The sequence below is a fragment of the Sciurus vulgaris genome, assembly GCF_902686455.1.
Source record: "Sciurus vulgaris genome assembly, chromosome: 4".
NCBI lineage: Eukaryota > Metazoa > Chordata > Mammalia > Rodentia > Sciuridae > Sciurus > Sciurus vulgaris.
Window position 1 is genome coordinate 153,616,198 of NC_136464.1, and position 7,520 is coordinate 153,623,717.

General features: G+C 37.0%; 1 pseudogene across 1 annotated transcript; it reads right to left on the reverse strand.

The window, feature by feature from the left end:
- Positions 1–5,837: 5,837 nt before the first annotated feature.
- On the reverse strand, positions 5,838–6,960 carry LOC306658721 (annotated as a pseudogene). The gene is made up of 2 exons: positions 6,901–6,960; positions 5,838–6,734 (listed from the first exon to the last, which is right to left on the reverse strand). The product of its transcript is annotated as an uncharacterized misc_RNA (transcript).
- Positions 6,961–7,520: the final 560 nt, after the last annotated feature.

The following is a 7,520-nucleotide window of genomic DNA, read 5'->3' on the forward strand; positions in this document are numbered from 1 at the left end:
ACCCAAAACAAAGGAGGTTGGGGAGAAGAATAATTGAAATAGTTTGGACTAGACAAAGTGTAACAAAGGAAGGGAAGGGGGAGGGGAATAGGAAAGACAGTAGAATTAATAGGTCATAAATTTCCTAGCCTTGTATTTGCATACATAACCAGGGTAACTCCACATCATGTACGACCACAAGAGTGGGAACCTAATAGAATAAGTTACACTTTATGCATGTATATTCTGCCAAAATACTTTTTACTTCATGTATAACTAAAAATTTTTTAAAACAATAGAACTGGGGCCGTAGCCCAGTGGCAGAGCACTTGCCTGGCACGTATGAGGCACTGGGTTCAATCCTTAGCACCACATCAAAATAAACAAATAAAATAAAGGCATGTTGTCTATCTAGTCTACAAAAAAAATTTTTAATAAATAATTTTTTTCAAAGTGGTCCACACTTATTTATAAACCTCATCACAATAAGGAGGAAGCTAGATCCTAAGTCTTCTGAGGTTGGCTCATTTTACCATCTCACATCCTTCCTATCAGTGAAATGCAGCTTGAATCACAGGATCGATGTGAACTGAACAAGACAATATAAATGAACTTTTAAATAACTGAACTTATAAAACTATCCAAACTGTGAAAATATCAGAAAGTGTTACCATTGCAAAATAACAGGAATGATAATAAGAAAAAGTTCAAGAGAAATATTGTACAACAGAATGATCACAGTATATAGCAGTATTGCAAACTTGAAAATTTCAAAGAAAATAGATTTTGCAGGACATAGTGGCACATGCCTATAATCCCAGCAACTTGGGAGGCTAAGGAAGGAGGATTCAAGTTTGAGGTCAGTCTCAGCATTTACAGACATCCTGTCTCAAAATAAAAAAATAATAATAAAAATAAATAGACTAGAGATGTAGCTCAGTGTTAAAGTGCTCCTAGGTTCAACTCAAAAAAACATAGATTTTAAGCGTCACCTAAAAATCTAAATTTTAAAACTGCATTTGTTAATTAGTTTAATTTCAATTTAGCCATTCTACGATGTATACATATTTCAAAATATCTTATTTTACACCACAAATATATACAAATTTCATTAGCCTTTTTAAAAATTAATTAATTTTAAAACAAAACAAAGCAATGGGGCAGAAGTCATATAAACAATCAGTAAAACAATGTGAAGAGTGTTATTGAAAGATACCAGTAAATTGCTATGGTGCAACTAGAGAACACTAAAGAAAGAAATTAAAGAAAACTCAGAAGATGGAAAGATCTCCCATTTTCTTGGATAGGCAGAATTAATATTGTCAAAATGGCTATATTACCAAAAGTGCTATACAGATTCAATGCAATTCCAATTAAAATCCCAAAGACATACTTCACAGAAATAGAGCAAGCAATCATGAAATTCATCTGGAAGAATAAGAAACCCAGAATAGCTAAAGCAGTTCTTAGCAGGAAGAGTGAAGCAGGGGGTATTGTAATACCAGAACTTCAACTCTACTACAAAGCAATAGTAACAAAAACAGCATGGTATTGGCACCAAAATAGACAGGTAGATCAATAGTACAGAATAGAGGACACAGACACAAACCCAAATAAATACAATTTTCTCATACTAGACAAAGGTGCCAAAAATATGCATTGGAGAAAAGATAGCCTCTTCAACAAATGGTGCTGGGAAAACTGGAAATCCATATGCAACAGAATGAAACTAAACTCCTATCTCTTACCTGCACAAAAATCAACTCAAAATGGATCAAGGACCTTGGAATCAGACCAGAGACCCTGCATCTTATAGAAGAAAAAGTAGGTCCAGATCTTCAACATGTCGGCTTAGGATCAGATTTCCTTAACAGGACTCCCATAGCACAAGAAATAAAAGCAAGAATCAAGAGGGGTGGGAGGGGTGGGGGGGGAATGGAAAAAAATAACAGAATGAGTCAAAAACTATTACCCTAGGTAAATGTATGATTACACAAACGGTATGCCTCTACTTCATGTACAAACAGAGAAACAAGATGTATCCCATTTGTTTACAATAAAAAATAAAAATAAAAAAAAAAGAAAAGCCTTTGCCCCCGGGGGCAGGGGGGATTGCTATGGTGCTAAACTGCAGAAAAACCACAGTTTAGTGAGAACATGCAGAGGACAGCATGTGGGCTCTTTGCAGAGGAATGGGTTAGCAAGACTTCAAAAAGGGATAAAGAAAATAGTCAACATTTTGTTTATGATTTCATTTAGCAAAATATTGAAATTATTCATTCCTCAAAATTATTCTCCTAGTGCCCATTATCAGACTGCAATTAATCTACAAAATCATCACAAAATTCAAATATATATCCACCATACTGTGGAATAATAGCATCTGTGTGTCACTACTCTTAGTACTGAAAGTTCAGGCGGGACCAGCTGCCACTCCGTCCCCTGCACAAAAAAGGGCTCTAATCACTTGGATGCCAGGACCCTGCCTGGAAATCATCTCCTCACAGCTGTCCAGGCAGTACCACAGAAGTTAAACCCTATGTGACAGCTCTGGGCATTTAAGAAACGAAGCAGTAAGCACAATATTGTACTTTAGAATTTACCGAAAAAAAAATCATGTTAACGAGATCAGTTTCACTGGGAATGTGCCTACTTGGTTTAATTTGGTTTATTTACAGGAGGCAAAATTATTTCCAACTGAATACAAGTACTCTTCACTAAAAATGAAATTTACATTACCCCAACTCGAAATATCCTGAGGCAGATTCTGGCAGCAATTTCATGTATATTCAGGTGTGAAATGTGGCACATGATTATAATTAGTCTATTTGTGAAGGTAAACTTAGAGAACTGTCCATCTTTTGTTTTGGAAACCATCCTTGGACTTGTCACTTTATGCCTATCTTCACAGATATCAAAGTTTCTAATGCTCATCAGCAAGTATTAACTCCTTGACTTGAGTCTTGCTGAAAAGTAGCTTATCCTGCTCCTTCTCTAATTTACTCTGATTAAGCACACAAAGAACGCAGTTATATAGGAACAATTCATTATTACCAACTAAAGAAGTAAGAATGATCCATAAACTGTCTTCATAAATTCTTCCTCTCTTTCTCTCTCTCTCTCTCTTCTCGCTCTCGCTCTCTGGTACCAGGGATTGAACCCAGGAGCACTTAACCACTGAGCCACATTCCCAGTCCTTTTATGTCTTATTTTGAAACAGGGTCTCGATAAATTGCTTAGGGCCTAGCTAATTTGCTGAGACTGACTTTGAACTCACAATCCTCTTTCCCCAGCTCCCAAGCTGCTAAGATTACATATGTGTACCACCACTGCTGGTCCCAGCCCTTTTTATTTTTTTATTTTGAGACAGGGTTTCACTAAGTTACTAAGGACCTCACTACATTGCTGAGGCTGGCTTCCAATTTGCAATCCTCCTATCTCAGCCTCCCTGCCACTGGGATTACAGGCATGTGCCAGGAGGCCCAGCAAATTCTTTCTTCTTAACCCTCAGAGGACGCAATCTCTACTTATCCAAGTTATTAAGACAAGTTATACCTTTTTTCAGCAACATCAAATAGTCATGTTCTGAGAAATGTGTGGTTAGGTGATTTTATTGTGTGTAAATATCATAGAGTACTTTGAACAACCTCGATGATATAAGCCAATCACTCACCAGGGTCTCTTGAAGCAATCAAGAGATGTGGTAAACAAGACCTATGAGTCTGTTGCCTAAGTATCAGCATACTTTTTTACAGTAAACTTTTTTTTTATTTGTCGTACACATTTTTTTTTCTTTTAATTTAATTTAATTTTTTTTGGTACTGGGCATGGAACCTAGGGGTGCATTACCACTGAGCCACATCCCTACCCCTTTCTTTTTTTTTTTTTTTTTTTTTTTGGTGCTGGGGATGGAACCCAGGGACCCCTTTCATTTTGAGAGAGGGTCTCTGTAAATTGCTTAAGGCCTGGCTAATTTGCCGAGGCTAATCTCGAATTTGCTATCCTCCTGCTTTAGTCCCCGAGTCACTGGGATTACAGGTGTGCGCTATCAAACCCAACAAAACTATACTCTTAAATAAAGATGAAAAGTAAGTGGCAATAGCATAGCCACTTATCATTACCAAATATTACATACTGTACATAATTGTATTACTGGGCTTATACAATTGACAGTGCAATTGGTTTGTTTACACCAGTTCACCACACACATGTGAGTAATGTACATTGTGCTACAACCTTACCATGATATCACTGGGTAATAGAAAGTTTTCAGTTCGATTATTATTTTATGGGACTGTCATTGTATATGCATTCTGTCATTGACCAAAACATCATTATTTCACCATGACTGTACTTAATAAAATAATCAAAGATGGTGATTCAAATTCAATACAGGTATCCTTGCATTATCAATTTACATTATCAATTTAATTGAAGAGCATTGGTACTGAGCCCAGAAGTTATTTGATTGCTGAAGAAAACTTCAATCTGCTCAACTTGACCTTGTTTTGCACACACCTCAAAATGTGTGAAGATATAATTGTCACTGTATGAAATCTATATGTGTGCATAAAGATATAAAATCTGTATATATGAGAAGACATAATTGTCCCTGTAAAAATATGGGAAGATCAAATCGTCACTGTATAAAATCCATGTATGTGAACATATAATTATCATTGAATAAAATCTATATGTTAGGTAGTGGTGACACATGCCTGTAATCTCTGAGACTCAGGAGGCTGAAGCAAGAGGATTGCAAGTTTAAGGTCAGCTTCAAAAACTTTGTGAGGCCCTAAGTAACTTGGCGAGACCCTGTCTCAAATAAATAAATAAATAAAAATGACTGGGGATGTGGCTCAGGGTTTAAGCACCCTAGGTTCAATCCCTGGTACTAAAAAAAAGAAAGAAAGAAAAATCTATGTGTGTGTGAAGATACAATTGTTATTATATAAAATCTCTACTTTTACAAATGATAAAGGTGTTTGTTTTTGTCAGCATCCCAAGGTTATGCAATATATTGGCTACATGATCAGTAGAAGTTAAGATTCTTTTGGTAAATTATAATAATTATCTAATTACCTGAGAAGTTCAGTGCATACAGACTTTCAGTTTATTTAATAAATAAGTCTATGACAATATTATCTTCCTTCTAACTTGCTCTCCTTATGCACTGTGCTCTTATGCCTTTTAAGCACTGCCTGTTACACAGTTGGCTTCTGTGTAGTTTAAATCTTCATGTTAATAATTAGCACCCCCAGTCAGGCATGGTGGTGCAGGCCTGTAATCCCAGCATCTCGGAGGCTAAGGTGGGAGGAACACAAGTTCAAAGCCAGCCTCAGCAACATTGAGGCACTAAACCTCTCACTCAGTGAGACCCTGTCTCTAAATAAAATAGAAAATAGGGCAGGGATGTGGTTCAGTGGTTGAGTGCCCCTGAGTTCAATCCCTGTAGCCCCCAAAATATTATGATAAAAATAATAAGCCCCCCCAAAACTAAATTGAGAGCTCTTTATTATTAAAATTTTTCTCATTCTTTCATGTTGGCAAATGTGCAGATAATTACAAGAAATCCTATAATGAACACTGTGTACCCACTGCAAAACTGCATGAATTCTTAATTTTTTGCCATATTTTAATCACATTTTTAATTAATTAAACATTGACAACAGAGTTATAACTCCCTGAAATTCTGTTCTCTTTCCCTCCGCAGAAGCAAATTTCATTTGAAATTGGGTTTGCCTTTCCCAGACATTTTTTTCTTTTTTTTTTCTTTTTTTTTTTAAACATAAAAATAGAGCACATTTATTAACAGTAGGAAAACTCCTAAGGTTATAGTATCAATGTATTGAATTTTACATAGTAACACAGTCAAAAGCATTAGAAATTCATTGCCAGATATTCCAAGCCTTATCCTGAAAACTTGTCTGACATATACCATTAACATATAACAAAGTATGGCATTTATTTTACAGGAAGAAAAAATAAGTTTCATCACAAAAACATATTTACTAGATTGCAGCTTTGATTAAGTTCTACAGATATATTTTAAAGATTAAAAAAGAAAAACAAGATTCATCTCTAAAATAAAAGTCATATGTATATATGATAATAACCTTTATGCTCTTAGAATGTAAAACACTTAGAAACTTTTATTTTTGGTACCAGGGATTTAACTCAGGAATGTTTAACCACTGAGTCACATCCCCATCTCTGTTTATTTTTTATTTTGAGACAGGAGCTCCCTAGATTGTTGAGGGCCTCGCTAAGTTGCTGAGGCTGACTTTGAATCCACAATCCTCCTGCCTCAGCCTCTGGAGCCACTGGGATTCCAGGCGTATGCCACTGCACCCGGCAGAAGCTTTTGAACTCTAGAAATTTTGACCACTTAATCTATTTGGCTTTAACATCATCTATGTTTTCTTCTGAGAATCACAATGATATTTTCAGTCCATCAGTCCAATATGGATAGAGCCATTCTATTTTTTTTCTTCTTCTTCTTTGGTGGCTCATCTTCAGAGCTGCTATCTGTGCTGGTGCTGCTGCTACTAGAAGAGCTGGAGTCTGAGTCTGAATCAGTGGAGGAGGAAGAGGTTGTGGAGAGGCTGAAGATGAAGAACTAGAGGAGCTCTCGTCAGTGTCACTGTCCTCTGAAGAAGATGAGGTAGATGTTTCTTCACTGAGGATGAATCACTGGCTGAACTGTCGCTGCTACTGGAACTAGTTACACTCTTTGACCTTTTTTTTTTTTTTTGGTCTTTTTTTCTACATTAGTCTCTCCAATGCTTTGTTGTAATAATAATCTGTTTTGTTTTTCTTTTAAAGCTTTCTTTAGTTCTGCTGTTCTTGAAGGCCTATGGAGGTATTTTCTGTGCATTTATAAGTCCAATGTCCAAATTCCAAGCATTTCTGACATCTTACATGTTGCTTATTTGCTTCAGCTTGTCTCCGCGCTATAAGCTGGTGCATGGGAGTCGCCATCTTAGGGCGGCCGCCTGCCGCCCATTTTTTTCTTTTCATACATTTATTCTATTCCCTACCCTGGGTGGGAGGTGGGAGGGTGCAGAAAACGCCCACTGAGAAGCAAGACAATGTCCAGAGACTGATAGTCCCACGGAGCATCAGGAAAGTTGAGTTCTGCGATCTGGTGAGGGATTAGCTTGGTTGTCCCACGTCACAGAAGCCCAAGTAGGCTTGGAGAGGCAAATTCTGGAAGCCCCTGTGCAGGCCCCACTCCATAGAGACCAGAGAGACTCCAGGCTCACTCTGGGCAGAATCTTCTGTTTTAGCCATCTATGCCTCCCAGGCTCCTAGCTTAGGTCTGGCTCATGTCCCACCCCTATCCCCTGTCAAATTCAAACAAAAATATAGAGACAAATTTCTAATAAACAAAATTTTATTTGAGAATAAAAAAAATAACAACAATTCAAGACAAATATGCACACGCTGGGGTAGGTTGTCCAGAGAACAAAGGAAAGGTTAGGGGTTTTATTAGGACAAAGAAATCTACACAAGTTATCTTGAACAAAGGTTCATTGGCA